This window comes from Suricata suricatta, chromosome 10 (genome assembly GCF_006229205.1).
Source record: "Suricata suricatta isolate VVHF042 chromosome 10, meerkat_22Aug2017_6uvM2_HiC, whole genome shotgun sequence".
NCBI classification, from domain to species: Eukaryota; Metazoa; Chordata; class Mammalia; order Carnivora; family Herpestidae; genus Suricata; species Suricata suricatta.
In genome coordinates, this window is record NC_043709.1 from 5,460,590 (window position 1) to 5,464,881 (window position 4,292).

Sequence of the window (4,292 nt, forward strand, 5' to 3'; positions counted from 1 at the left end):
ACCGGGCCGGCCCCGGGAGGCCGAGCCGGTGGGCGGGGCGGGGCGACTGGGTATCCGACCCTCCGGGCGGGATGCAGCGGCGGCCGCCCCAATGCACGGAGGCGGGGACTGAGGCCCGTCCGGGCTGCGGCCAGTGCAGTGGCCTGCGGGGGCCCGGAGACCCCGCCGGAGAGGGTGCGTTACGGAGCCAGCGTCCCGACACGTCGCCCGAAAAGTGACACACCCGACAACTGCTGCCGGGACGGAGAATCCTGGGCACAGGTCCCCAGCCTTGCAGCCGCTCCCTGAGCGCTCCCCTGCCGGGCTCGGGCTTCGGCGCAGGGGCGGAGGGCAGAGGGGCTGGGGCCACAGCAGGGGCGGCAGGGCTCGGACTCACCTCGCGTCCGAGGTGGCGGTGGCGGCGAAGGTGGCGGCGTCCGGAGCGCTGGCGTCGGGAGGCGTACTGTCTGCGGCTGCAGGCCGGCGCGAGAGTATAAGCCGCCGGGCCCCGCCCCGGCCCGCCCCCGGGGCCGCCTCTCCCGTCGAGCGGCTCGGAATCCCGGACCCGGGTCCACTGGCAGCACAACCGCTGCAAGTGTGCTGCCGCCGTGTTCGCTGCCCGCCCACGCGCGTCTGCGGGCTCGCTTCGCGGGCGCGCACTTCCCCGCACGGCGGCGCCGCAGGCCCGGGAGGACTCGGCGAGCCCAGCCGCTGACCTCGGGAGTGGGATCCAGGGTCCTGGCGCGGGGCGCCCCGCTTCGCCCCCCACGCAGTCCTCAGCGCTCGGGGCTTTGCTTCACGCCCATTTTACCAATGAGCAAACTGAGGGTTGGAGAGGAGCAAAGGACTTGCAAAGGGACAGTGGAAATTCCCGCCTCATATACACACACTCTCGGTGCTAGCAGTTCCGGGAGGTGCTTTTCGTTTTGTTTCGTTTTTCTCCGTGTGCTTTATTGTGACAAAGTACACATGCCAGCATTTACCATATTAACCATTTTTTAATTTTTTATTTTTTAATGCTTTTTAAAACTGATTTTATTTTTTGAGAGAGAGACAGAAGGAGGCAGAATCTGAAGCGGGCTCCAGGCTCCGAGCTGGCAGCACAGAGCCCGACCCGGGGCTCAAAACCACGAACCATGACATCATGACCCTAGCCGGAGTCTGACGCTCAACCGTCGGAGCCACCCAGGCGCCCCTCCATATTAGCCATTTTTAAGTGTACTGTTCCGTGGTATTGACTGTGCTCATAATGTCCAGTGATCGCCGCTGCCCATCTCTATAAATCCACCTCGTAGAACAAACTCTGTTCCCCCTCCTGGCAGCCTCAGTAGGCTGACCTAGTGACTCTTGCTCTCCAGGGTCCAGGGGTTCGAGCTCCCCTGTGGTTATACCAAACAACAAAAATTTGCGCAGTCCCTCCTCCCCCCAGGCTCCGGCACCCTGGAATTAGGTATTTTTGAGCCCGTTTCACAAATGTGAAAACAGAGCTGCAGAAACAGCAGCAGCGGCAGCAGCCCACCGAAGTCTGGGCCTTCCCGCCGGCTCCTACCAGCACCGCCGCCACACCTCCATTCCCCTGCCTTCCAACCCGAGTAGCTGGCCCTGCCCTGGGGCCCCTCCGCCGAGGGAGAAATAGGGGGCAAAGCCCCTAGGGAGGGAGAAGAATCTGAAAGGTCCTAGGAAGGGTGGGACTCAGCCCTGCGGCGGCGGGTTAGAGATGGGGGGGAGGGGGGGGGACAGTGGCAGAACTGCAGGAGGGGAGGGGGAGGCAGAAGAAAGCAGAGATCTGGCTGGGATTACAAAGTAACCACTTTCCCCAGAACACACCATGGCTTGTTTACCTTAGTTCAGCTCCGAAGGCACAACGGCAGGTCCAAGGGAGCTCCCCTCCCCCTGGTTCTGCCATTTGCTCCCTGTTGGGGCCCCCTGGCCCCTTCCTCCCACTTCTGGCGTGAGAGACAGTGATGCCCGCTTTGCCTTCAGAGTTATCTGTGCGCTGACCCCACCGCAGGCCCCCAGGGCTCTAGGGATGGTCAGAGGAGATAAAGATCTATGACCACCCACAGATAATCCTTAGTAAACAAGGGAGGGAAGCTTGAGGCCCCCTCTCTCTGTTCTTCTGGCCTCTTCACGACCTGTAATCCTTTGAGGACTCCCCAAATCCCATCACCTGTAAGCCCCACAGAGACTGGATCCTCCCAACCTTCTCTGACCGCCACAGGCTGCCTTACTGCGAGGAGCCCTGTAAAACAGGGGCCCCTCTTCCCCTCACTCCAAGGAGAAAAGCAAGGACACAGAAGCCAGTGGGCCAAAAAGACCTGATGTTCAGGAGAATATGCCCGAGGGGCCCAGAACCAGGCGCACAGTAGGTATTCAACAAACATTGGTGGAACAGATGGAGGAAGGACAGTTTGGGGACAGAGGGGGATAGGAGTCCCCCAGGGAGGGGGGATGATATGAATATGTGAAAATATTTGCGTGGCGAGGTCCTAAGACAGCAGGTGATCCAATAGATGAGAAGGAGGCAAAAGTTTTTGAATAAGCCTGGGCGGCTCCTTGGGTTAAGCTTCCCCAACGTCAGCTCAGGTCATGATCTCCTGGTTGGTGAGTTCGAGCCCCGCGTCGAGCTCTGTGCTGACAGCTTGGAGCCTGCTTTGGATTCTGTGTCTCCCTCTCTTTCTGCCCCTCCCTTGCTCATAGTTTTTCTCTCTTTCTCTGGATTTGCTGGCCTGAGGGTCATCAGGCTATGGATTCTGCTCTCTAAGGGAACACCATGACCTGGTGCAGCAGCCCCTTCTTTCCGGGGGCAGGGGGAGGGGGGTTCCACCCCAAGGAGCTGCCTCCAGGGGCCTGGGGCCCCTCCTGCTGAGGCTGTGACCCCTTCTCGCAGCGGTTTAGGGATCTGCTATCCAGCGGATCGTCCGGCACCCACTTAGGGTTGAGCTTTGTCCTTGAAGGACGTTTTTCCTGGATCGTTCATTTAACAAGTACCGACTGACACGATATTTCGGACAGGGTGGGAGCCTGTGGGGGTCTTGAGATGGCACGTTCTAGCAGGACGCTCACCCAAGGCAGGGAGCGGGGGCAGGAGGAGAGAGCAGAGAGCGCTGGGCAGCCTGGCACACGTGGGCACTGAGGAGGGGGCAGGGAAGCCAGGAGGCGAGTGGGGGAGGGGGAGGGGCCGTGGAGGGAGGAGGCAGCCTTCCTGCAGAGATGGAGAGAAGGGAGGACATTCCCCTGTCCAAGGCAGGAGAGGGGAAGGGAGGTGGGAGCAGCGAGGGCAAGGGTGAGGAGGGCTGGCCAGGTGTGTCGGCCAAGTGCCAGCCTCAGGGGCCGGGGCCCAGCCGGGCGGGCCGGGCACCGGGGAGGGTTTCAATGGTCCTGGCTTTCCACTGCCATCCCAGACTTTGGGCCTTGCCGCGGGGGACACCTGATCTGCAGAATCCTCCAGCTCCCAGAGGCTCTGGAGTCTCAGGAAGGACCCGTCGAAGGGCTTTGCTGTTCTCTCCGGAGCCGTGCCCGAGCTCCTCACTGGGAGCCCCAGCAGCCTGGCAGGCCGGCTCCTTACAGCGGCATGTCACCAGCGCCAGCGTGGGGGACGTTTGGTGGCCGTGCTCTCGCAGGGTGGGAGGCTGCGAAGAGCTCTGTCGCCTGGGTGATCTCGGGTCCCCCTCGTGTGCTCCTGCAAGGCAGGTCTCCCCATCGCACCTCCGAGGGAACTGAGCCTCAGAGAGGGGTCCTAAAGGGCCCAAGGACACCTAGCCAAGGGATCGGAAGGCTGGGGCTCAAACCCAGGTCTCTCTGTCCCGACTGACTTGGGGGTGTGAAGCTAGGCTTCGGGAAGTCTGTGAACCCCTTCAAATGAAGCAAAATTTCATTTGGGGTGTATGGCTTTTCCAGAGAGAGAGCCTGCAGCCTGGTGAGCAAGGAAGACTCTGGGGCCACTCCGCCCTGAGGTCAGAGCCTGACTCTGTAACTCGGGTGGCCTGGGGGGGGGGGGCGGGGAAGGGAGGGCTGAGGAAACGAAAGCCTAGGAAAGCCTCAGTGTGGCCTGGGGGCGGGGGGGGGGGTCAGTAAACCCAGAGATGATTACCGAAGGCATCCACCTGATGTTCGCAAAAGAAACGGTCTCTCGGAACCCATCTTCTATTAAATGAAATAACACACTTCTGCAAATCAGTGTGTCCAATACAGCCCCACATCTTGAAAAAAATCCTTATAGAAAAGTCTGGAAAGGAATACAGGACTGCAAACGGGCATAGTGGTCGTCTCTGGGCATAAGGGTAACTGGGATCGTTTTCTGCCTTGTGCTT

The 4,292-nt window shown here is 60.8% G+C and overlaps 1 protein-coding gene across 1 annotated transcript in view; it reads right to left on the bottom strand.

Annotated features, from left to right (window-relative positions):
* The window catches only part of BIK (BCL2 interacting killer), a 17,507-nt gene extending 17,013 nt beyond the window's left edge, over window positions 1-494 (bottom strand). The window contains exon 1 of the mRNA XM_029955367.1: window positions 377-494. The gene's annotated coding sequence lies outside the window, so the exon portion shown is untranslated. The remainder of the gene's footprint in view (window positions 1-376) is intronic.
* Window positions 495-4,292: the final 3,798 nt, after the last annotated feature.